The sequence below is a fragment of the Tursiops truncatus genome, chromosome 5 (genome assembly GCF_011762595.2).
Source record: "Tursiops truncatus isolate mTurTru1 chromosome 5, mTurTru1.mat.Y, whole genome shotgun sequence".
In the NCBI taxonomy this organism is placed as follows: domain Eukaryota; kingdom Metazoa; phylum Chordata; class Mammalia; order Artiodactyla; family Delphinidae; genus Tursiops; species Tursiops truncatus.
In genome coordinates, this window is record NC_047038.1 from 104963773 (window position 1) to 104991210 (window position 27438).

General features: G+C 38.4%; 1 long non-coding RNA gene across 1 annotated transcript; it reads right to left on the reverse strand.

The window, feature by feature from the left end:
* On the reverse strand, positions 1 to 27438 carry LOC141278812 (uncharacterized). Its single transcript, XR_012332125.1, has 3 exons — positions 26989 to 27438; positions 6427 to 7571; positions 1 to 6098 (listed from the first exon to the last, which is right to left on the reverse strand). It is a non-coding gene; the product is annotated as an uncharacterized lncRNA (long non-coding RNA).

The following is a 27438-nucleotide window of genomic DNA, read 5'->3' on the forward strand; positions in this document are numbered from 1 at the left end:
CAGAGGCCGGCGTGACGTTGCAGCCTGAGGCGCGCCGTGCGTTCTCCCGGGGGAGTTGTCCCTGGATCCCGGGACCCCGGCAGTGGCGGGCTGCACAGGCTCCCCGGAAGGGCGTGTGGCTAGTGACCTGTGTTCGCACACAGGCCTCCTGGTGGCGGCAGCAGCGGCCCTAGCGTCTCATGACTGTCTCTGGGCTCCGCACTTCCAGCCGCGGCTAGCGCCCGTCCCTGGAGCTCTCTCAAGCAGCGTTCTTAATCCCCTCTCCTCGTGCACCAGGAAACAAAGAGGGACGTAAAAGTCTCTTGCCTCTTCGGCAGGTCCAGACTTTTCCCCGGACTCTCTCGCGGTGCACTAACGCCCTGCAGGCTGTGTTCACGCCGCCAACCCCAGTCCTCTCCCGGCGCTCCGACAAAAGCCGGAGCCTCAGCTCCCAGTCCCGCCCGCCCCGGCGGGCGAGTAGACAAGCCTCTCGGCTGGCGAGTTCCGGTCGGCCCGATCCTCCGCGCTGGAATCTGTCCGCTTTGCCCTCCGCGCCCCTGCTGCTGTGCTCTCCTCCGCGGCTCCCAAGCTCCCCCACTCCGCCTCCCGAAGTCTCCACCCGCGAAGGGGCTTCCTAGTGTGTGGACACTTTTCCTCCTTCACAGCTCTCTCCCGCTGGTGCAGGACCCGTTCCTATCCTTTTGTCTCTGTTTAGTTTTTTCTTTTGCCCTAACCAGGTACGTGGGGGGTTCCTTGCCTTTTGGGAGGTCTGAGGTCTTCTGCCAGCGTTCAGTAGGTGCTCCGTAGGAGTTGTTCCACGCGTAGATGTATTTCTGGTGTATCTGTGGGGAGGAAGGTGATCTCCGCGTCTTACTCTTCCGCCATCTTCCCGGAAGTCAGACCCCTATTTCTCTTAAATGAGTCTTAGTAGTTTGTTACTTCTTTCAAGGAACTTGTCCATTTCATCTAAGTTGTCAAATTTATTTGGTTTAAAGTTGTTAATAATATTTACTTACTACCTTTTTGATGCCTGTAGGATTTGAAGTGATGTCTTCTCTCTCATTCTTGATATTGGTCTTCTTCTCCTCCTTCTCTCTCTCTTTTATCCTTGAACTGTATGGATAGAGCAGAGTTTCTCAAACTTGACACTATTAACATTTTGGGCTAAATAATTCTTTGTTGTGGGGAGTAGTCCTGTGAATAGAGGACATTAGCATCATAATTTAGCCTTTACCCACTACATGCCTGTAGCAACTATAATACATCCTCTCCATTTGTGCCAATCAAAAATGTCTGCAGACATGGACAAATGTCCTCTGGGGTGGGTGGAATCACCTTTTGTTAAGAACCACTGGGTCAGAGGTTCATAGATTTTTGTCTCATTGACTTTTTAAAAATATAACTTCTGTTGTTTTATTTCATTGTTTTCTGCTCTTATCTTTATAATTACCTTTCTCTTGTTTACTCTGGGTTTAATTTTTGTAGCTTCATTAGTTTAAGATCTTTCTTTTTTATAATATAAGCATTCAGTGCTGCGTATTTCTTCTTGGCACTTATTTAGCTGCATCTCATTAATTTTATATGTTGTGTTTTTATTTTCATACAGTTCAAATTATTTTGTAATTTGCTACTAGATTTCTTCTTTAACAAAGGGTGTCTTAGTCTGGTTGGATTGCTACAACCAAATGCCCCAGACTAAGGTGCTTTATAAACAGCAGAAGTTTATTTCTAAAGTTCTGGAGGCTGGAAGTCTGAGATCAGGTTGCCAGCAGAGTTGGTCCTGATGAAGGTCCCCTTCCTTCTGGGTTGCACACTGTCAACTTTGTGCTGTGTTCTCACATGGCTAAAGGGGCTAGAAAGCTCTCTGGGGCCTCTACAAGGGCACTAATCCCATTTATGAGGACCCTGCCCTCATGAATGTATCACCTCCGAAAGGCTTCACCTCCTAACTTCACCTGGGGCATTAGGCTTTCAACACATGAATCTTGGGGGTGACACAAACATTCAAACATAGCACAGGGATTATTTAAAAGTATGCTCTTTAATTTTTAAATGTTTGAGAACATTGTCAGATATCTTCCTGATCTTCCTGTTACTGTTTTCTAGTTTAAATTCATTTTGGCCACCATATTTTTAATTATTTTCATTTTTAAAAAGTTACTGAGGGAGTTTCCTAGTGGCCTAGTGACTAGGATTCTGGACTTTCACTGCAGCAGCCTGGGTTTAATCCCTGGTTGGGGAACTGAGATCCTACAAGCCGTGTGGCATGGCCAAAAAAAAAAAGAAGTTACTGAGAATTTTTTTTTTAATCCCAGAATATGGTCTATTTTAGTGAATGTTTCATAAGCACTTTAAAAAGTTGTGTATCCTGCAGATATTGGTAAAGTGTTCTATAAATGTCAGGTCAAGTTTGTTGTATTCTTAAAGTCTCCTACAGCACTACAAAATTTTTATTTGTTCTATTTATTAACAAGTGAGAATTGTTATAATCTCTGTATAACTGTAGACTTGTCAATTTTCCCTATTAGTTCTATCAATTCTTGCTTTATGTGTTCAAAATTTTTGTTATTATATGCATACACATTGAGAGTTTGTCATCTTGAACTTACCTCATTAATCTTTATGAACTTTATCCTTGATAATACTCCTTGTTCTGAATTTTGATTTGTTAGATATTAACATAGCCACTTAAGTTTTCTATAAGTAGCTTTGCATTTTATAGCCTTTTTCCATCTTTTTACTTTTAAACTATCTGTGCCTTTATATTTTAAGTGGGTTTCTTACAAACAGCATATAATTCCTCAGATTGTCTAGTTTATATGAAACTATCTTTAAGTTTACTAGCACTTTCTTCTGTCATCTCCAACCACCTGTTAAGACTGTCCAGTGTATGTTTTATTTTAGATATTAATGTTTCAGTTCTATGATTTCAATTTGGTTATTTCCAACATTTTCTATTTCTCTCTGGCATTCCTTATTTATTCACTTGAGCATATTTTCCTTTATAGTGTTGAGTATATTTAAAAAACTGCTTTAAAATCTTTGCTAATTTCAATATCTGTGTCATCTTTGGGTTTGTCTCCATTGATTGCCTTTTATTTGAGCTTTGGTCGCACGTTCTTATTTCTTCACATGTCTGGTAATTTTGGATTGTATCTTGGAGATTGCTAATGATATGGTTTTGGTTTCTCTTATGTCCCTCTTTAGAATATTGAATTCTTTTATCGGATAATTTTCTTGACTGCACTCATACTATAAACTCTTTGTTTGTGTGTTGTGTGAAGCAGTGGAAACCTAGTTTATTTCTTCTAGCATTGGTTGGGCTGCTTGGAGCCTTCCCCATGCACGTGTAGTTCAGGGATCAGCCAAGGATTTAAGCACAATTTATGTGCAGAATATAAGTCTCCTCCATGGCTCTCTCCTTTCTCAGATTTGATCTTAAATTTCTAGCTGCTGTGGTCCCCTTGAAACTTGTCTTCTGATTATTCAAGGCTGTAGGACTGTGGATTTTCTGGCCAAGTTTTAGCCACCCCATCTGCCATACATTGGGGTTTGCTCTCAGGTAAACAATTTGAGAAAAAATGAGCAACTTATCCCATGTCATTTCTTCCTTCCAAGAGTAGACAGCTATCAAGTTTCTGCCTGTTTTTGTTTGCTCTCCAGTGCCTTCACACAGGTGTTATATTTTCTCCAGAGTTCATAGTTGTATTTTTAAGAATATTTGGCCCAATAAGAACTATTCTTCTATTACCAGAAACCAGAATCCCATCACTCTGGCTTGAATTCTTTTAATATACAAATACAATTCTTCTCCATCACTGACAATTTTCCGTTTATTCTCAAAGATAAATCAGATCTTTCAGGAGTCTATTCTTATCTTAACTACCCAAAATGACTTTGTATCATCCCCAAATATATTTTGCTTTGTTGTCTCTCTTTCAAGTTATTTATTAATTCATAAAGTCTTTACAGAACACTCTTATTCACCTATTTCTATTCAGAGAAGTGTTCATTTATTTATACCATTTGTTTCTTATCTCTAAACCCTTTACAAGGTAAAATAGACTCTTCACTACAACCTGACAAGATTTTGAAAATAGCTTGTGTGAAACTTTGTCAAAGGTCTTTTGAAATTCTCAGTGGACAATATCAACCAATTGTTTATGCTTATGCCTTTTTAGCTCTTTAAGGGCATCAATATTTGTTTAATATGGGAAAATATAACCCATCTCTCTGTGACAGGGCACACATTAAGGACATCAATAATTTATCCAATCCATAACTTTTTTTTTTTTTTTTTTTTGCGGTATGTGGGCCTCTCACTGTTGTGGCCTCTCCCGTTGCGGAGCACAGGCTCTGGATGCGGAGGCTCAGCGGGCATGGCTCACAGGCCCAGCCACTCCACAGCATGCGGGATCCTCCTGGACTGGGGCACGAACCCGTGTCCCCTGCATTGGCAGGTGGACTCTCAACCGCTGCGCCACCAGGGAAGTCCTATCCATAACATATTTTTAAAATGTTTTTCTGAAGAATCCATGTTGCCTCATGTGTTATTTTAAGAGTTTGATAGTCCAATCCTTTATTAATTATAATCTAATATCAGCTTGTCTAGAATAGAAATGTGATGTAATTTTAAATTCTTGGATTCTTTCTGGATTTTTTTAAACTGTTATTACAGTTTATTATTCTGACCTGGAAATCATAACAAGTCAAAATTTACATTTTGGCCACACATCTCTGATTTTATACCTCAGTGACTTTAAGAGTGCCATCTAATTTTGGTGATTTAAGATAAATTTGTTTTGCTAATATTAGCTAATATTTATTGTGCATGTATTAGATGCCAGACAATGTTCTAAGTGTATGATTTCATTTTGTCCTCCAGTTGCCCTATAAATTGGCTTCATCATTCCCATCTACAGATATAAAACTGTTGGAGCACATCTGAGGTATTGGCCACCGTTTGATCTAATGCTTCTAATTTTTTTCAACTTAGAGGAAATTTTGGAACAGCACATCTTTTTTCTCAGCAAGCCTTCAAAACACAAGGTTTCTTGACCCATTCTTTAAACTGGTTCGACAAGAATAATATGTTTTTCCCCCAGGGAGGGAGAACTTTAAAAAGTGGGAGAAATGACAAAGTCAGGAGGTTGTCACTCAAAAAATTAGAAATGCTGCAGCTGCCAACAGAAATAGACTAGCATGTTGTGGGGTAATAAATCATATTTTATTACTCTCAGAGCATCACTCTTTTATCAATGTTTGAATAAAACAGGTATGTTTTATAATTTTTTTTCCATGTGTTTCTGGCTCAGTTTATTTGCCCCATATGTTTTGTCTCTTTCTTTTCCTATTTTGGGTTATAGTTGATTTTTCTGTCATTCAGTTTGAGGCATTCCCTTGGGACCTTTTTCTCTTGACATATCTTTTCATTTTTTTAAACCTTACTTTTTGTTGGGAGAGTCTTTTCCTTTTCTTATCATTGTCTTTTTTTAAAAACTTTTATTTTTCCATTTTTCTTTTTTCATCTTCTTAGTCAGTTGTGATTCATTTTCATTCTTTGTGTTTTGAATTACAAGCTTCCTCCATGGTGCTTATTCTCTGCTCCCTTTCATAATTTTCCTTTATCTCTTCACAACATATTGTTTTCTTTCTAGAGTTAACCATCTTATTTGACTGCCCCAGTTTTTTTGTGATTTCTCCCTTAGTGGGGTCCTTTTCCTTCCTTCTTTCCTTAAACTCTTCTGCCAGCACTCAGATTGGTAATGCACTGGGTTGAAACAAAGGATTTCATGACATTTCCATTGCTTCCATTCCCTGCTTTTCAAAAACAAGTCCTTGAAATTACCCACTGTCTTTTTAGACCGTAATTCTCCCTTCAACTTAGATTAAAATGTGACAGGTGTAGTTAGAAGATGCAGTTGGAAGTTGCCCACATTAATCACGTAGAATATCTGGAACAAAGCACATCTGAACTAAGGACATGAGTGTAAGAGCTCTTACTGATGAAAGCAAGGTTTCTATGTGTTGAGAAGGAGCAGAAAATAGTCCTCTCAATCAATGAGATGAGAGATGAGCTGGTGTTGGTTTGAGTTCTTGTTTCCTGAAGTAGTAAATCACTGAAAACAAAAACAATATTGAAAAACATAGTTTACAAAAAGTTTTCTAGAGTCTTACTGCCTTCCTTTGGATTGTTATGCTACCTTGCATTTATTTGGTTCTTATTTCCAAAGTGTTTTTAAATATTATCTCAGTTAATTCTGTTTATAACTCTGAGAGAAAAGAGCTGCAGTGAAATTATGCCCAGTTGAAAGGTAAGCTCACTGAGATGGAATTTCACTTACCTGACATAAAATCATTATTTAATAACAAAAAGGATTTAAATCTATGTCTATTGAGTTGTGTGCTTTCTCAACTTTTATTTCCCTGCCACCCTCCCCACCTTACCTCTGCACCTCCTGGTTTTATATTCCTGTTTTTCTCTCCTTTTGTAACTCTTGAGTTCATTCTTCTTTATCACCAGGAGAACTAGGATGATTTGAACTGAGGGAGAAGGATGTAGTCATCATTTTCATGCACTCCCATGAAAGTGGACCATATATACCCATGCATTTAAACCTCATCTAATAATTATTTAAGTTCAAAGTTGGTTACTATTCCTGAGGAGTTCCTAAAACTTTTCAGCAGAGAGAAAAGACAGATGAATCAAGGGTGGAAATAATGGGGAAGGTGGTTTAGTAGGGAGGATGGCTAAGAGCCCCACACAGGGCGGGAGGCTGAGGAACAGAAAAAGGTTTTTCTGTCTTTATTGTTTCTACTTCCATGGTCTTCTGGTAGTGTCAGTGACAGCGGTGACTCTCCTCAGGTTCTGGAATAACCAGGAGCCCAAACTGTGCCTCCTGTTGTTTTCCTGTGGAAGGAACAACTGAACATCCTCAAATGACTTCTTATCACAAGCATCCAAAAATTCTTTTGAAGAGCTCTCAAGATATTCTCTTTTGTCAGCTGCTTTGTTTACTTTCTACAAAGCCTAAGGGACTCACACCCTGTGTTCTCATGAAAATATTTACAATCCATTGTTCCCTCCCATTATCCAGCTTGCGTCAAGGTCACCCATTTCACTGCTCAGCTGAGCTTCCACAGACCGGAAGTAGTGCTGAAGAGTATAATGAAGTTCTGGGCTTACCCCCGGCGAAGCAGGCACAGTCCTGCAGCAGAGGGTGACTTTGATTAATTCCGAGAGGTCTCATTTCATCTGTTGGGTTTCCTCACTAGTAACTTCCACTGTAGACACATTTGATGGAGGTGAGGGTGCGGCAGTGTGGAGCATGGGTAGAAATAGAAGCACAACTGAACAGAACACTCTCTGGCCACCTAGTCCTGCTAAAATTTGACAGCCTCATTGCACTAACTGATAGGAGAAGCCAGCTGGATGGCAGTCTGTGGTCTGTGGTCACAATCCTTGGTCCAATCTAAGTTGATGAAAACTTCTTTTGGAAATATTTCATTCTAAAGCTAGCTTGAATAAAAAATCTGGTGTGAAATAGATCTTATTCTGTTTCCCTGCCATCAGTCACTTTTCAGAGTTCATCCTGCAATACAACATGCCAAATAAATTTAGTCTAAGGAGAAGCACTATACTATACATTAAATACACATTTTTAATGGCCAGTAGCAATTTATCCAGAGAAATCTGTTTTCCACCACCCTCTGTAGCACAGTAAATGGCTCAGTGAATGGCGTTTGCCATAGCCAACAACACTTGCTGATGCTTTTCCAAAGAGCCACACCAACCAAGAAAAATATATCATGAATGTTATTGAAAGTAAATTGGTTTTTGAGACAATGAAAACATTTTATTCATTTAAATTAAAGCAGAATGGCAGTGGCCTGCTTTTAATTCATGTAGTCCATGAAATTGAAGTAATGCTTACATTTTGAGTTTTTCATGCTCGTTGTCCTTATTTTTAAATGGTCAACTTCAATTGCCTCTTATTTGCTCAAGTTGTTTAAATTTTTTTAAAAAAACAGATTTCTAATTTTTATTTATATGTGTGATTCTTTTTTTAATTTATTTTATTCAAGTAAAAAGAATATGAAAAAGTGGTTTAACTTTGAGTTTGTTTTTGACCAAAATTAAACAAGTGCATTGAAATATCATTGTTTAACACGTGGCCAGTCATCTCCTTAAGTGAAGCAACTTGTCCTTATAGAGTATTCAGAGACCCCAAAGATGGTATTCTCCTTGACAATGAAACAACGTTGTGCTTAGGGATTTGGTAATGGGAAGAGAGTATTTGCTAGTACCGAAAAAGCTAAAATTGAAAAAATCCTCACAAAATTGTCAGAAGCCAGCATATGCAGTCATTTAAAGTATGGTGTGTATATATATTCCATCATTTTCAGAATCAGCTTCACATTTAGGAAGTGGAAGAAGGTGATACTGATAATTTCTAAAGTCACTCTTAGCCCCCACAAATTAGAGATGTGTGACAGGCATACAGAAACATCTTCATTTTTTGAGATAAAAACTTTGTAATTTTTTTACACCAAACTTTTCACATTAAACTGATGGCTTATGTTAAAATGTCAGCTTCTGCAACTGGCACAAAATTTTTAAATGTTCTAAATATCTCAAAATGGGTGACTATATAATAAACCTTGTGCCTCAGAAACATTTATTTGTGTCACCAAAACCAGGGAATAAATATGTTGTCTAAGTGTCCTTTGAGTTGTACATGTCAGCACCATTATTCATTTATAATTATTTATCATTAAATAATTATGAGCAGCATTTACACACAGTTTTCTTTTATAGAAAAAGATCATCAAACCACAAGACTAGGTTAAAAAATTTTAATTTACAGAATATTTCTTAAGGAAATTGAGTTGTTTCTTTTACAAAGTACAGATAGAGTGGTATTGAATGTTTATAAATGGAATGAAGGGGAGGAGTTATGGTCCTTAATAGACTTACACTAAAAATCCCAAGGACCTTTATAAGGAAGGGAGTTGCTAGACCTGGAAGCAAGAGAAAAATGAAAAAATCTTTACTCAGTCAGCTCTTATTTTGAAATAATAAAAAAAACTGCTTTGAAAATCAAATATTTTATTCTTAAGGGCCCAAAACATTTTCAATAAGGAAATAATTTTCAATTTTCTATTAAATAAAAATCATAGGAGTGGTGTTTCAATTATGTAAAATTCTGGATTAGTGGAGTACAAATTAAAGAGGAATTATAGTAAAATAGAAACAGATTGTACAAGTTTAGTTTTAGAGGTACTTCAAAAATTCAGCCACAAAGCAGGATTTTGGAACATGTCGTGATTGTGGACTCCGCGCAGAGGCTGCCTTCTGAGTTTGGAAGGGGCTACATGTCTGGGTTGCCAGGCCTTCATTTCTCAGAGGATGCCATATTGAAATGACTTAGCGATCTCCCCACAGAATTTAGTTTGAGAGGAAGATGAATTGGAACTTCAGAGTGAAAATGAGCAGTGGAGCTTTCATCATGGGAGAAAGAGAAGTTTTATAACTGGACACATATGATAGTCATTTACTTTGCTATTAATGCTTTTGAACCTAAGTACATCTAGCATTATGGATATCACACAAAGAAGAGGCTATTCTTTGGGCTGGAATGAACTCAGAGAAAGAATCTAAGGATTTCTCTAGTGGACCTGAATATTCTGGGCAATTTTTTCCCCATCACTCCCTATTTATTGCCACTTTGGTTTCCTTTATCCTTCTATCATGGCTACATCTAGTCACCGAGTCACACAAAGCTCACATTGTGAATTTAGGAGGAAAATAACACCTCTGACCCCAGTCTGAGTCCTGAACTAACTGAAATACAGAGCAGAACTCCTATAGATAGGCATCAGAAAGTTTGACTGAGTAGTAATAAGCCATTTGTTCAATATAGTTTAGGTATAGCCAAAAATGGGCTTGATAGCATTCTTCTGAATTAGACGTTCACCACCAGAACATAAGCTTTCTGCAGGCAGGTATTGCTCCGAAAAGAAAGCTCAATTCCATCTCTGAAACTTACTAATCACCATAAGTGGTAAAGAGAACTTAGGAGTGTTACTCTAATGCAGTGGTTCTCAAATGTGTTCCAGGGCTTGGAGATCCACAAACCCTTTCAGGAATCCACAAGGTCAAAACAACTTTTGTAATGATACTATTATTTGCCTTTTTCACTCTCATTTTCTCGCAAGTGTACAGCAGGGTTTTCCAGAAGCTTTATGACACACAGTGTTGCAACAGACTGAAAGTAAAATTCAGAATCCAGCTGACTTTCATTAAGCTGTTCATTAAATAGGATTTTCAAAAATGTAACACAAGACCACTTTTCTCACTGAATTGTTTCTTTAGCGTCTTAAAAACTTTTTGTTTTGAAATCATTTTAAACTTACAGAAGAGTTACAAAGATAGCACAAACAGTTGCAGTGTACACTTTACCCGACTTCTATCAACATTTCATGTAACCATGATGAAATTATCAAAACTAAGAAATTAACATCAATGCAATACTATTAATTAAACTGCAGAATTTATTCAGATCTCACTGGTTTTTACACTAATGTCCTTATTCTGATCCAGAATCCAATCCAGGATATGTCATTGCATTTAGTTGTCATATCTCTTTGATCTCCTCTGATCTGCGGCAGTTCTTCAGTCTTTCCTTGTCCTCATGACCCTGATACTTTTTAATCATACTGGTTAGATATTTTGGAGAATGGCCCTCAATTTAAGTTTGTCTGATACTTTCTCATGATTGGATTGGAGTTATGGATTTTGGGGAAGAATGCCCTAGAGATAGTGAAGTGCCCTTCTTTGGGAATATGTGTTATTCCTATGTCATGTTACTGGTGATGCTAAACTTGATTATTTGGTTAAGACTGCACCTAGCAAGTTACTACTTTTCCTTTTAAATTCAATAAATATTTTGTCTATGCAATACCCTGTTTCTCGTTAAACTTTTGCCAACTAATTTTAGCATTCATTGATGGATCCTCCCTGAATCAATTATTATTGTGGTGTTCTAATGCTGATTTTCTATTTCCCTCACTCCATCGACACTTTTAATTTAAAAAATTTTGTGGTTATCTTTATCCCTCACATATTTATTTATTCAATTATTCATTTATATCAGTATGGACTCATGGCCATTTATTTTATCCTTTGGATTACATAAATTATTATCATTAATTATTTTGTTGCTCAAATTGTTCCATCTTTGGACATTGGGAATTCTTCCATCTTGGATCATGGGTTCTTTTGAGACTTCTTTACTTTCTGACACTACAAAAAGTTCCAAGGTCATTTTGTACTTTTTCTGCCCCAACCCTGGAATCAACCAATTCTCCAAGGAACACTGGTTCCTTTTACTAGAGAAGATATTTAGAAATGAAGATGTCTGAGTGCTGGGTGTGCTCATTGCTGTGGGAGTGCCGCTGCCTCTAGATACTAGAGCAAATGTATATGTATGTATAGTAACTCATGTCTATCTGCCTGCTTATTATCTATCTAGCATCTATTTTTTAAAACACATGAGTTCATATAAATAACTCCAAATCCAATCCAGCATTACATAACACATTCTAGAATCTCCCCTTTGCTTATCTGTAACTAATTTCTGTTACAGTGAGAAACTGACTACTTATTTGTTCAACTCTAATATACACGTAAGGAAAATTCAGAATTTCTAACCTAGACTTCTGTGAGAAACAAATTTACCAACTAAAACAGGGTTTGCATAAAATTATTTGTCTTTAGCCTCACAGTAGCCAGACAACACAGTTTCCAAAGTTAGGTCAGCTCCTTTGTTCCATACCTTCTTCATTGTCATTATGTCATACATTTGTAAGGTAGTTAGATATAATTATCACAGTCTATATTCCATCTTGGGTCCCACTGTTCTGGTTGATTTTTTATTAGTTCACGTGCAATAAAATTCTCTCACTGTGATGTGCAGTTCTATGGATTTTGACAAATCCACCACGAGGACACTATACAGAACAGTTCCTCCACTCCTAAATGTCTCTCATGCTGTCCTTTTACTTATTTATTTTTTAATTGTTTTTAATACATCTAATGGGAGTATAATTGCTTCACAGTGTTGTGTTAGTTTCTGTTGTACAACAAAGTAAATCAGACATATGAATACATATATCCCCATAACCCCTCCCTGTTGAGCCTCCCTCCCACCCTCCCTATCTCACCCCTCTAGGTTGTCGCAAAGCACCGAGCTGATCTCCCTGTGCGATGCTGTTTCTTCCCACTAGCTATCTATTTTACATTTGGTAGAGTATATATGTTGATGCTTCTCTCACTTCTCCCCAGCTTCCACATCCACCCTACGTGTTCTCAAGTTCATTCTCTATGTCTGCATCTTTTTTCCTGCCCTACCACTAGGTTCATCAATACTATTGTTTTAGATTCCACATATGCATTAGCATATGGTATTTGTGTTTCTCTTTCTGAATTACTTCACTCTGTATGACAGACTCTAGGTCCATCCACCTCACCACAAATAACTCAGTTTCACTTCTTTTTATGGCTGAGTAATATCCCATTGTATATATGTACAACTACTTTCTCCATTCATCTGTCAATGGACATCTAGGTTGCTTCCATGTCCTGGCTATTGTAAATAGTGCTGCAGTGAACATTGTGGTACATGTCTCTTTTTGAATTGTGGTTTTCTCAGGGTATATGCCCAGTAGTGGGATTTCTGGGTGGTATGGTAGTTCTATTTTTAGTTTTGTAAGGAACCTCCATACTGTTCTCCATAGTGGTTGAATCAATTTACATTCCCACCAACAGTGCAGGAAGCTTCCCTTTTCACCACACCCTCTCCAGCATTTATTGTTTCTAGATATTTTGATAATAGCCATTCTGACCAGTGTGAGGTGATACCTCATTGTAGTTTTGACTTGCATTTCTCTAATAATTAGTGATGTTGAGCATCTTTTCATGTGCCTCTTGGCCATCTGTAGGTCTTTGGAGAAATGTCTATTTAGGTCTTCTGCCTATTTTTTTTAATGTTTTTTTTTTTTGCTTTTTTGATATTGAGCTCCATGAGTTGTTTGTATATTTTGGAGATTAATCCTTTGTCCATTGTTTCATTTGCAAATATTTTCTCCCATTCTGAGGGTTGTCTTTTCATCTTGTTTATGGTTTCCTTTGCTGTGCAAAAGCTTTTAAGTTTCATTAGGTCCCATTTGTTTACTTTTGTTTTTATTTTCATTACTCTAGGAGGTGGATTAAAAGAGATCTTGCTATGGTTTATGTCAAAGAGTGTTTTTCCTATGTTTTTCTCTAACAGTTTTATAGTGACCAGTCTTACATTTAGGTCTTTAATCCATTTTGAGTTTATTTTTGTGTATGATGTAAGGGAGTGTTCTAATTTCATTCTTTTGCATGGAGCTGTCCAGTTTTCCCAGCACCGCTTATTGAAGAGACTGTCTTTTCTCCAACAGTCTCCAAGACTGTTCTTGCCTCCTTTGTTGTAAAATAGGTGACCATATGTGTGTGGGTTTATCTCTGGGTTTTCTATCCTGTACCACTGATCTATATTTCTGTTTTTGTGCCAGTACTGTATTGTCTTGATTACTGTAGCTTTGTAGTGTAGTTTGGAGTCGGGGAACCTGATTCCTCTAGCTCCATTTTTCTTTCTTAAGATTGCTTTGGCTATTCGCAGTCTTTTGTGTTTCCACACAAATTACAGAATTTTTTGTTCTAATTCTGTGAAGAATGCCATTGGTAGTTTAATAGGGATTGCATTGAATCTGCAGATTGCTTCGGGTAGTATAATCATTTTCACAATATTGATTCTTCCAATCCAAGAATATAGCATATCTCTCCATCTGTTTGTGTCTTCTTTGATTTCTTTCATCAGTATCTAATAGTTTTCTATGTACAGGTCTTTTGAGTCCTTAGGTAGGCTTATTCCTAAGTATTTTATTCTTTTTGTTGCGATGGTAAATGGGATTGTTTCCTTAATTTCTCTTTCTGATTTTTTGTTGTTAGTGTATAGGAATGTGAGAGATTTATGTGCATTAATTTTGTATCCTTACCAAATTCAACCTTACCAAATTCATTGATTAGTTCTAGTAGTTTTCTGATGACATCTTTAGGATTTTGTATATATAGTACCATGTCATCTGCAAACTGACAGTTTTACTTTTTCTTTTCCAATTTGTATTCCTTTTATTTCTTTTTCTTCTCTGATTGCCATGGCTTGGATTTCCAAAACTATGTTGAATAAGGGTGGAGAGAGAGGAGATCCTCGTCTTGCTCCTGATCTTAGAGGAAATGCTTTCAGGTTTTTACCATTGAGTATGATGTTTGCTGTGGGTTTGTCATATATGGTCTTTATTATGTTGAGGTAGGTTCCCTCTATGCCCATTTTTTGGAGAGTTTTTATCATAAATGGGTGTTGAATTTTGTCAAAAGCTTTTTATGCATTTATTGAGATGATCATATGGTTTTTATTCCTTAATTTGTTAATATGGTGTATCACATTGATTTATTTCCATATATTGAAGAATCCTTGCATTCCTGGGATAAATCCCAATTGATCATGGTGTATGATCCTTTCAATATGTTGTTGGATTCTGTTCGCTAGTATTATGTTGAGGATTTTTGCATCTATGTTCATCAGTGATATTGGTCTATAATTTTCTTTTTTTGTCATACCTTTTTCTGGTTTTGGTATCTGCGTGATGGTGGCTTTGTATAATGAATTTGGGAGTGTTCCTCCCTCTGCAGTTTTTTGGAAGCGTTTGAGAAGATTTAGTGTTAGCTCTTCTCTAAATGTTTGATAGAATTCACCTGTGAAGCCATCTGGTCCTGGACTTTTGTTTGTTGAAAGGGTTTTAATTACTGTTTCAATTTCATTACTTGTGATAAGTCTAATTTCTATTTCATTTATTTCTGCTCTGACCTTTATGATTTCTTTCATTCTACTGACTTTGGGTTTTCTTTGTTCTTCTTTCTCTACTTGCTTTAGGTGTAAGGTTAGATTGTTTATTTCAGATTTTTCTTTTTTCTTGAGGTGAGACTGAATTGCTATAAACTTCCCTTTTAGAACCGCTTTTGTTGCATCCATAGGTTTTGGGTCATCATGTTTTCATTGTCATTTGGGTCTATGTATTTTTTAATTTCTTCTTTGATTCTTTCAGTGATCTCTTGGTTATTTAGCAGTGCACTGTTTAGCCTCTATGTAGTTGTGTTTTTTACTGTAACTGATTTCCAATTTCATAGCATTGTTATCAGAAAAGATGCTTCATATGATTTTAATTTTCTTAAATTTTCCAAGGCTTGAATTGTGACCCAAGATGTGGTCTATCCTGGAGAATGCTCCATGTGCACTTGAGAAGAATGTGTATTCTGCTACTTTTGGGTGGAATGTTTTATAAATATCAATTAAATCTATCTGGTCTAGTATGTCATTTAAAGCTTGTGTTTCCTTATTTATTTTCTGTTTGGATGACCTGTCCATTGGTGTAAGTGGGGTGTTAAAGTCCCCTAGTATTATTGTGTTACTGGCCACTTCCCATTTCATGGTTGTTAGCATTTGCTTTGTGTATTGAGTTGCTCCTATGTTGGGTGCATAAACATAATTGTTATATCTTCTTCTTGGATTGATCCCTTGATCATTATGCAGTGTCCTTGCTTACCTCTTGTAAAGTCTTTATTTTAAAGTCTATTTTATCTGAAATGAGTATTGCTACTTCAGCTTTCTTTTGATTTCCTTTTCCATAGAATATCTTTTCACATCCCTTCACTTTCAGTCTCTATGTGTCCCTAGGTCTGAAGTGGTCTCTTGTAGACAGCATATCTATGGGTCTTGTTTTTGTATCCATTTAGCCAATCTATGTCTTTTGGTTGGAGCATTTAATCCATTTATGTTTCAGGTAATTATCAATATGAATGTTCCTATTGCCATTTTCTTAATTGTTTTGGATTTGTTATTGTAGGTCTTTTCCTTCTCTTGTGTTTCCCACCTAGAGAAGTTTCTTTAGCATTTGTTGTAAAGCTGGTTTGGTGATGTTGAATATTCTTAGCTTTTGCTTGTCTGAAAAGCTTTTGATTTCTCCATCAAATCTGACTGAGATCCTTGCTGGGTAGAGTAATCTTGGTTGTAATTTTTTCTCTTTCATTGCTTTAATTATATCCTGCCACTCCCTTCTGGCCTGCAGAGTTTCTGCTGAAAAATCAATTGATAATCTTATGAGGATTCCTTTGCATGTTATTTTTTGCTTTTCCCTTGCTGCTTTTAATATTTTTTTCTTTGAATTTAATTTTTGATAGTTTGATTAATATGTGTCTTGGCATGTTTCACCTAGGGTTTATCCTGTATGAGACTCTGTGCTTCCTGGACTTTGGTGACTATTTCCTTTCCCACGTTAGGGAAGTTTTCCACTATAATCTCTTCAAATATTTTCTCAGACCCTTTATTTTTCTCTTCTTCTTCTGGGACCCCTACAGTTCAAATGTTGGTGCTTTTAATGTTGTCTCAATGGTCTCTGAGATTGTCTTCAATTATTTTCATTCTTTATTCTGCTCCTCCACTGTTATTTCCACCATTCTGTCTTCCAGCTCACTTATTCATTCTTCTCCCTCAGTTATTCTGTTATTGATTCCTTCGAGTGTATTTTTCATTTCAGTTATTGTATTGTTCATCTCTGTTTGTTCTTCAGTTCTTCTAGATCTTTGTTAAATATTTCTTGTATTTTCTCAATCCATACCTCCATTCTACTTCTGAGATTCTGCATCATTCTTACTATCATTACTCTGAATTCTTTTTCAGGTAGATTGCCTATTTCCTTTTCATTTACTTGCTCTTGTAGGATTTTACCTTGTTCCTTCATCTGTGACATTTTTTTTGCCATCTCTTTTTCTTTGGGGGGGGGGTGGTATTGTGTTTCTGTCTTACTGGTTGTTTGGCCTGAGGTTTCCAACACTAGAGTTTGTAGGCTGTTGGGTAGAGCTTGGTCTTTGTGCCCAGATGAGGCCTTCTGGGAGATCTCACTCTGATGAATATTCCTTGGGGTCTGAAGTTTTCTGTTAATCCAGTGGTTTGGACTCGGAGCTCCCACCACAAGACCTTTGGCCTGACCCTTGGCTCGTGAACAAGGATCCTGCAAGCCGTCCAGGATGGTGGTTTGCTTGGGGTTTCCTCCCGTTTCCTTGGGAATCGAGGTGCCCCACCAGTGTTTGGCAGGTGCCCTAGTTGTGGGGAGACATCAACTCCATGTTGATGCCTCTATCTTGACTCCGCCCTGCCATGCTGTTCTTTTATAGTCAAGCCTCCCCCACCGCAACACCTAGCAACCACTGATATGTTTTCCATCCCTATAGTTTTGCCTTTTTCAGAATGTTATATTTTGTGTCTGGATTCCTTTACTTAGTGAAATGTATCCATTTTTTTTTATGAATCAATAGCTTGTTGTTTTTAACAAACAGTTTTCCATTGTATTGATTGTACCACAGTTTGTTTATCCATTCATTCACTGAAAGACATCTGGGTTGTTTCTAGATTTGGGCAATTATGAATAAAGCTATTATGAACATTCACATATGGGTTGTGTGTAAGTCCAATTGATCATTTTTTTCTTCTTTAGATTGTGCTTTGGTACTGTATTTAAAATTCTTTGGCATACTGAAGGTCACAGAAATTCTTCCATGTTTTCTTCTAGAATTTTTATAATTTTGGATTTCATATTTATGTCTATGATCTATTTTGAGCTAATTTTTTATAAGATGTAAATTAGAAATCAGTCTGGCTCTTTTTCATGGTAAGGATGGAAACATGCTTCTCCCACTTTTTTATATCCTGGTATGTAAGCAGAAGTCTACTAAATTGTGTGTGTGTGGGGGGTTGTCCAAGAAAATATACTTATTTTCCTTTTTCTCCCATTTGCTTGTTTCTTTTTAAAAACAACTTTATTGAGATAACTTTGACATATGAAAATTGTATATATTTAAGGTGTACTTAATGTTTTGATATACATATACACTGCGAAAAGATCTACAAGATGAAGCTAAGTATCTTATCTACCATATCTACATAGTTACCATTGTGTGTGTGTGTGTGTGTGTGTGTGTGTGTGTGTGTGTGTGTGTAAGGTGTATGGAAAGATGTTATTTATGTTAGTAGGCAACAGGTATAGTATTGTTATATTTAAATAAGTAAACATTCAAAAAATCATTTGTTTTTAATTTCTAATTCCTTACAAACTGAAGTAACAGAGACGTATATACCCTTCTACCTTAAACAACAACAAAAAAAGAAAGAAACAATGGTTTTATATATTAGACAAGTAGCATAGGACTGTGATACTAAGAGAGGGGAATAAACATGGAGAATTCAACAATTGCCTCAACTTACTTCCTTGAGAGAGTTTCCAGGTCTCAAGGCAGATAGGAAGAAACCTAGGTGAAGCCCAGGCATTTCTTTGAGTTCAGAAAGTGGAGCTGGGAGTTTAAGAAGGCTAGGGAAACTAGAGTTCACAGGGAAGAGTACTGGAGAACAGAGAGTTGCACAGAGAGAGAGTATAGGAAATGTGCAGAGAGCCTCCTCAAGTCCTTAGCTGAGTACTGATGAGTGCATGCATAAACACACACACACACACACACACACACACACACACACACTACACAGCACTGGGAAAGGAACACTCATAATAATCCATAGGGCTCACACATGACCAGGAATAGCTTGTGTTCCCATGAGTCAGGATGAAAAAATACCAAAAAACCTGCAATAGGTAAGGCACATGGGTAGAGTACTCAGAGTCCTTAGTATCTGTAGTGGGGCAAAATTAGCCTTAGAGTAAAAGCTGTTTTAGTCCCACTTAACAAAGCTAAAAAGTGTACCTCAAAAGGGTCAAACTATTTACTAGCAACTTAAATATGTCTCAGAATAAACCTAAAAATATTTTTAAATATATCTGAAGGCTTCCCTGGTGGTAGAGTGGTTGAGAGTCTGCCTGCCGATGCAGGGGACACGGGTTCGTGCCCCGGTCCGGGAAGATCCCACATGCTGCGGAGCAGCTGGGCCCGTGAGCCATGGCTGCTGAGCCTGCACGTCCGGAGCCTGTGCTCTGCAATGGGAGAGGTCACAAGAGTGAGAGCCCCGCATACCACACACACACACAAAAATGATTATCCAGCATCCAACAAGGTAAAATTCACAGTGGCTTCATCCAATCAAAGATGACTAAACATGCAAAAAAGAAAGATAATATGATCCACATTGAAAATGACAGCATATTTCTCATCAGAAAAAATACAACTTAGAATTCTATACTGAGAGAAATATCTTTTAAAAATAAGGTAAAATAAAGACTTTTTCAGATATACAAAACCTGAAAGTGTTCATCATCAGCACACCTGCACTGCAGAAAATAATAAAGTACTCAGGCAGAGGGAAAATAATACCAGAGGGAAATATGTGTGTATAAGGAAGGACAAACAGCACTGGAATAGTAAATATGCAGGTAAAATATAAAATATATTTTTCTAGATTTGAACATCATGTTAAGGTAAAATTAATACAATGTATGATGGGATTTATAAAAAATGTAAAGTAAAAATGCATGACAACACTGGGACACAGACTGGGAGGGGAAAAACAGAAGTATACATCTTAAGGTTCTTATAGTGTACATGAATTTATATAATATTACTTGAAAGTAGACTATAATAAGTTGAGGGCATATACTATCAACCTTAAAGCAACAATTAGGAGAATATAAAAGGTATAGCTATTGTATTAGTTTCTCAGCGTAGCTGTAACAAATTATCACAAATTTAGTGGTTTGAAAAACCACAAATCTATTTTCTTGCAGTTCTGGAGGTCAAAATTCTAAAACAGGTCCAAAGGGCTGGGTTTTCTCTGGAAGCTTCAGGGGAGGATCTGTTTCCTTGCATTTTCTGGCTCCTAGAGTCACCCTACATTCCTTACCTCATGTCCACTCTTCCATTTTTGAAGCCAGCAGCACAGCATTATCTCTTCTCCAACCTCCTGTCTCCCTCTTATAAGGCTTCTTGTGATTACTGCAGGCCCACTCAGGTAATTCTGATCTCTGCCTTCATCTTTGCATGGTATTTCTCCCTGTGTCTTCACATTGTCTTCCTCTGCCCTCCTTTCATGGCATTCTCTTTATAACGACCCAGTCATATTGGATTGGGAGCCCACTCTACTCCAGTATGATCTTGTCTTACCTAATTACATCTGCAAAGGTCTATTTTCAAACAAGGTCACATTCTGAGGTACTGAGGGTTAGGACTTCAACACATAAATTTTGAGGTAAAATAATTCAGTCCATAACAGACACAAATTACCAAAGCTCATTCAGTAAGAAAGAGATAACTTGAATAGCCTTATATTTGTTAAACAAATTGAATTTGTATTAAATTTGTATTCAGAAACCTACCCACAAGGAAATTCCAGAACTGGATGGCTTCATTGGTGAATTCTACTACCAATAAGTAATATACATTCTACACAAACTCTTCAAAAATTGAAGAGGAGAGAATTCTTTTCAATTTATGTATAAGGTCAGGTTTACTTGATACCAAAACTGGAAGAAAACATCACAGGAAAAATATAGATCAATTTCCATCATTAAAATAGAAACAAAATTTCTTAATAAATTTTAGTAAATTGAACAAAAAATATGTAAAAAGGATAACACACAATGAACAAGTGGAGTTTGTCCTAGGAATGCAAGGCTGGTGCAAATTTTGAAAATCAATGAGTGTAATTTAAGCTAAAGTAGAAAAATCATATGATCATTTCAATAGATGTAGAAAAAGCATTTAACAACAGTTAACATCCATTCTTTATAAAAAAACAATTAAGTTAGGAATACAAGAAACTTCCTCAACATGACAAAGGTCATTTACAAAAAGCCTAGAGCTAACATCATAGTTAATGGAGAAATACTGAACGCTTCCTCCCTAAGAAGGTGAACAAGGTAAGAACATTTGCTCTCATCACTTCTATTCAATATCAAACTATAGGTCCTAGACAGTGCAATAAGGAAAGAATGTAAAGGGATCCTTAAAACAAAAAGATGGAGAACACTAATCTAATGGAAATTCCTTCACATAGACAAATGAACAGTGAAAAGTAGTCATTTCTTTCTTTATATTATTTTTTCTCCTAAGTTTAGACTCGTGTAAATATTAGACTCTTGTCTAATAATGATTACCATTTTTGAATGACTGCCATGAGTTTCACAAGCAATACATATATTATCACATTTAATCCATAAACCAACCACATAAATTAATGTCATTTTAGAAACAAGGAAAATGAGGGTCAAAGATATTAATTAATGTGCCCACAGCCACATAAGTGACAGAATTGGAATTCAATCCAAGCCTGTCTGATTTCAAAGCCCATGTTCATTCCTCTACATCATGGGCAGGTAAGTAAATGCCCTCAGCTCAAGGGGCTGGAGAACACTTTCCCATCTTGTAATGCAGGCAGAGGTAGTGGCTTTGCGTCATATGTCTATTCCAAGGGACTAGCTTCCAAAATGGGAGGGAAAGGGATGGGGAAGGGGGCAGTGTGGTACAGACACCTGGCGCTGCCAGAAATGGCCTGTGAAGTTTCCATTGCATTCTCTGGAGGACTGAGGAGAATGCAGAGGGGGAAGTTTAGGCATCTGGGAGAACTCCTCACCCACCTTTTCCCAAGGGTCTGAAGACCATGGATGAGGGGCTAGGTGTATGGTCATCAAAGATTTAGTGTGTATCTTTCATGCATAAAACAAAGAAGGTAGTATTGTTATGTCTTGGGAAAGCAAACATAGACTTTCCTATCCCCAAGTTTCTTTCTGGAAGCCTACAAGGTCATTATTTTGCTTTTTCACTCTCTTTTATGCATGTACAGTACAGTTTTCCAAAGGCTACATGATATATGAAATTGCAACAGATTCAATCTGCAGAAGCAGATATGTGAATCTGGCTTTCTCCTCTTAAGTCAAAACATTGAAAAGTTTTATAAAAATGCAAAACAATGTTACTCTTCTCACCAAATTTATTTCTGCTCTGGAAAATATAATTTTCACAACCATACATTATGTTAATATGAAATGGGTTTGTTACTGGTATTGTAAACAAACTAATAACTGTTTAAAAGATTTCCAATTTTTAATTTCTAAGATGGTAATTACCAATAGATAGAAACTATGTAAACAAAAGCTCTTTGGAGTCCTCAATTTTTGAGTGTGGCAGGTCCTTAGATCAAAAAGTTTGAGAATCACTAGTGCAATAGAATCATATTAAAGATGACTAAGCTGAGGCTCACAGAGTGGAAGCAAATTGCCCAAAGCAGCTACTGTCTGGCAGAGCTTAGACTCAAAGCCAGGGTTTCCCACTCCAGACGTTTGCATTACACCACTCTGACCCTCTCTCTTTTGCCCTTTCTCTTTTTCTCCATCCTGCCTGCCCAACTGCAGCCACTGTGCTCAAAGGCGCATCACTTTTGTTTTTACACAAACATATCTGACCTCACAAACAGGGGTCACAACTTGTCACAAGCCACACTGACCTTCCCCTCTTCATCACAGATGGCGTCTCCATCCTCACCTGGTTTGGAACTATTTTAAACATAACTCACTCTCTTCCCAGAAGCCAATGATTGGAAACAGCCATTGAATCTCTGCACCATTTCAGGGTGGTCCTCATGGAGCTTTTTCCCTTCAGCTCTATTTCTAAATTCTGTTTCTTTTCTTTAATTCACTGGCACGATAATGTATTTGCATGAATTTAGAATTTCTATAAATGAAGCCTGGAAAACTTAGCCTGTGTCAAGGTTATTTAGAGAGTAGAAGGAATGTGTCTTAAAGTGAGCAGTTGCAGGAAGAATGCCACATTCCCCTCTGTCCACTCACCAGCAAAGAATGTGTGTGCTTTGGAAAGAAAAGATGTCATTTAAATGGATGCTAATGGACAGACACTGGATCCATTGGGGAATTTCTTCTATCCTCAGTTAGTGCCTAGAAAAATAAAAGAACCCCCCCCTCCCAAAAAAAATTCCAAAGGCATATTTTTTTCAGATAGCAACAAGATCACCTTTCTCTACCATAAATACAAGTTTATTTGAATACTGAGACTAATTACTTGACAAACACCTTCAAAGGAACACAATTATCCAGTTCACAAAATCAGTGCTGATTAGGAAAGATTGGGGGCACTTCTAGTAGGGGTCCTCTCTACCTTCCGCTGCCCCATGTATGAAGCCATGCAGCTCCTCTGACTGAAGGCCCTTCACACTTGAATAATCTGGCTGCCTCTGGCCTCACAGCTTCATCACACGCACATTGGGATGGTACCTTGATGTTCTGAGCAATCACAGCTATTGACCAAATGGAACTGCCCAATAGATTCTCTCTGGTGGGTCTGACTCCCCACACACGTCATTCATTTCCTTCAAAAAAATGCACCAAATATTCTTAATAACTCTTTGTAATTTTCTCCCCTTCTAACTTCTTTCATAGTTTTCTTTTTTTTTCTTTCTTTTTTTTTTTTTGTATACTTATGTGGACATTTGATAGAAGGGATGGGTTTGTAGGAGATAATTACAGATAGAATAGAAACACTTCCATTGACATGTGGAGAACTTGAATCTGAACGTTTTGTCCATCCCTGCCAGAGTCCTCAGGATGGCTCGGTGACTGATTTTGGTAACTAAGTACCAATCTGGGAGGAAGCTTTCATATCTGCTATTAATTAATTCTGTTTTCCCCATGCTTAGATTATTCCTGGTGATGATGTGCTCACCCCTTCCCAAAGGCATTAAAGATCCAGTGCACCTTAGCAGAGCCTGCAAACTATCACAGAGGCATGCTTTGCAAACTCTTCCCCAGGGCCACTTCTGGGGAGCACTGACAAGCTGTGCAATAAAGGAAAAGAAAAGGAATCGAGTTCCCTACACCCCTCCCCACCACCTACTGGGGAGGGTCAGTTTGCCCTTCCATACTTCTTATTTTCCAGCAGACTTTCCAAAGATGTTTCACTTAACAGGAAGCATTTATTACTGTGAACATTAAAGGAATGAAATTTACAAAAAGGAAAGTCACGGTTTAGAAATTGTTGTAACCATTTCCTTACTTGAAAGTCAGCAATGGAGCAAAAAATACTTTGGCAGATGTGTATACTATAATACTATAAATACTATATAAAGAGTAAATACTGTAGCAGTCAAGCTGTGAACATAGGTGTCTCTAGGTAAACAATAACTTTCTGGGCATGCCATGTCTCAATGGGTGTAAAAATGGTGGCAAGGAGAGCCTTGCATGGGACCTGAATTGTAAATATAACATGAGTTCTTTCTGCAGAAAAGTGCAGAAGTACTGCATTTTCAAATCCACTTTCCATTAATCCTAACAGCATCTACCAGCATCGTTATACTATCCTGAAACCCAGAGCAATTCGGGACCATGTTCAGAAACAGAATGCCCAGATTTGACAGACAAAGGTAACTTATGTCTTTATTTTAAACATTTAATAATTAAGTGCCTCTGAGAATCACAGTTTCCCAGATGGTTTGTGAGGAACACATGAGCCACACTGCAGGCATCTCCAAGGCAGTCGGCACAATTGCTTGAGAACTGTGCCAAACAGCTAAATGCTGCTGATGGAAAATATGACCATCAGCACATTGGCATGTGACTGACGTGACTGCCATCCAAGGGGGGGAAGGGGGAGAGCTGGGCTTGGGCCACCACCACCTGCTGAGGCTAGTGATGGAGACCCCAAAAAGGAGAAGTTCACACACCCCCCAAAAAACCACTCATTTAAGTTGAATAAATTCACTTTGAATTCTCTTTATCTTATACTGGGCAAAAAATGGTTAAAAATGAAAAGATTGTTAATAACCCTGACAACAGCTTTTTTTCCCCTTCAAACAAATCACTTTTTTTGGTGTGTGTTTTCCTTCAAAATAACTCTATGCTTTATTCACAAAGCAAACTCTATGCTTTATTCACTTTTTCTTTGTGTGTTTTCCTTCAAAATAACTCTATGCTTTATTCACAAAGCAAACTCTATGCTTTATTCACTTTTTCTTTGTGTGTTTTCCTTCAAAATAACTCTATGCTTTATTCACAAGGAATAACTTGAGATTCCAATGTATTATTTGGGGTGGGAAAGCTGGAAGTTGAAGCAGAAAGCCCCATGTTTTTGCAATTATTTCTCTTTTGCTTCCCCCCTCGTGTGTTCCCCAGTGAAGGAGCAGAGCTGAAACGTGGGGTAGGGTGTCCACAGAAAGAACTGAGCAACTCTCATGGTGAAGATGTGCTGATTTTAAAAGGTAGTAAAGAGAATCAGTGATAGAGCTCTGTAGACTCACGACTCATTTCTTACAAAAATACAGCTGTTTACTGTTGATTTTTATGCTATTTAAGTCTATAAAAATATTTTATTCAGAGTATAGTTTTGCTCCAATTAGCTTTGGGGCTAAATTGTGTTATATTGGTGCTCTCAGAAGGCAATCTGGGGACTTCCCTAGTGGTGCAGTGGTTAAGAATCCGCCTGCCAATGCAGGGGACACGGGTTAGAGCCCTGGTCCGCAAGATCCCACATGCTGTGGAGCAACTAAGCCTGTGAGCCACAACTACCAAGCCCACACGCCACAACTACTGAGCCCATGCACAACAACTACTGGAACCCGGGCGCCCAGAGCCTGTCCTCAGCAACAAGAGAAGCCACCGCAATGAGAAGCCCGTGCACTGCAACAAAGGGTAGCCCATTCTCGCCAGAACTAGAGAGAGCCCGTGCACAGCAACGAAGACCCAATGCAGCCAAAAATAAAAAATATAAAATAAATAAGTAAATTTTTTAAAAAAGAAGGCAATTTGGAAAGAAAGGTGAAAAAGATGTGACTTCCTGGGGAAAACTGTACAGTACAAGTGGAGTTTTCCTTGTGTGTGTGTGTGTGTGTGTGTGTGTGTGTGCATTTCAATAGATGGGAAAGAGATGGGGTTTTAAAAAAATACAAAATGTATCCTTGATCTCCTTTGCTAAAATTGAATAGAATTGGTTAAGGGTTAAAGAATTTATCAACAAATGGAAACAGCATAGAACACGTGTTGTTTTATAATTAAAATTTCTAAAAAAATTTAAAGAACAACAAGAGTAGAATCTAGTTAGACCCACACACACAGGCATCCTTATATGTGGAGGCACAGAAATCGTTCCCTGGAGTGCGTGTATCTGTTGTCTCATCATCATCTCAAAAACGTGAGGGCACTACCACGGATAATGTTTCAGCAATCCTGTGTGCACATGTATACAATCAAAGTACAAGTCAGACCCTTGGGTGGTTAAAGCATGGATAAGGAATACGACAGCCTTGTTTTCAAAGGGACATTGACTTTGTCCATGGTGCTTTTGGGGGCAGGAGTGAGTTTAATAGAGCTGGCCGACTGGTCTCTGGGTCATGGCCTTGTGGGAGAAGCTGAATGGAGGGAGGTGTTTCCAGAAATCTCTGAGAGCCAGGGAGTCAGAGCCAGATAGGAAGCACAAAGAGAAAGCCAGAAGGCAATCCTTGGGAAGAGTGTTAAGAATCAAGTCTGAGGGAGGGGGAAGATGGCGGAAGAGTAAGACGCGTAGATCACCTTTCTCCCCACAGATACACCAGAAATACATCTACACATGGAATAGCTCCTACAGAACACCTACTGAAGGCTGGCAGAAGACCTCAGACCTCCCAAAAGGCAAGAAAGTCCCCACATACCTGGGTAGGGCAAAAGAAAAAAGAATAAACAGAGGCAAAAGGATAGGGACTGGACCTGCACCAGTGGGAGGAAGCTGTGAAGGAGGAAGGGTTTTCACACACTGGGAAGCCCCTTCGCGAGGGGAGACTGCGGGTGGCGCAGCGGGGAAAGCTTCGGAGCCGTGAAGGAGATCACAGCAACAGGGGTGTGGAGGGCAAAGCGGAGAGATTCCCGCACAGAGGATCAGGGCCGACCGGCACTCACCAGCACGAGAGGCTTCTCTGTTCACCCGCCAGGGCGGGCGGGGCTCCACGGCTAGCCGGGGGGGAGTCCGGGAAAAAGTCTGGAGCTGCCGAAGAGGCAAGAGACTTTTTCTTCCCTCTTTGTTTCCTGGTGCGCAAGGAGAGGGGATTAAGAGCGCTGCTTAAAGGAGTTCCAGAGACGGGCGTGAGCCGCGGCTAACAGTGCGGACCTCAGAGCTGGGCATGAGACGTTAAGGCTGCTGCTGCCACCATCAAGAAGCCTGTGTGCGAGCACAGGTCACTATCCTCACCTCCCCTCCCGGGAGCTTCTGCAGCCCACCACTGCCAGGGTCCCGGGATCCAGGGACAACTTCCCCAGGAGAACGCACAGCGCGCCTCAGGCTGGTGCAATGTCCTGCTGGCCTCTGCCGCCACACGCCCGTCCCGCATCTGTTTCCCTCCCTCCCCCCAG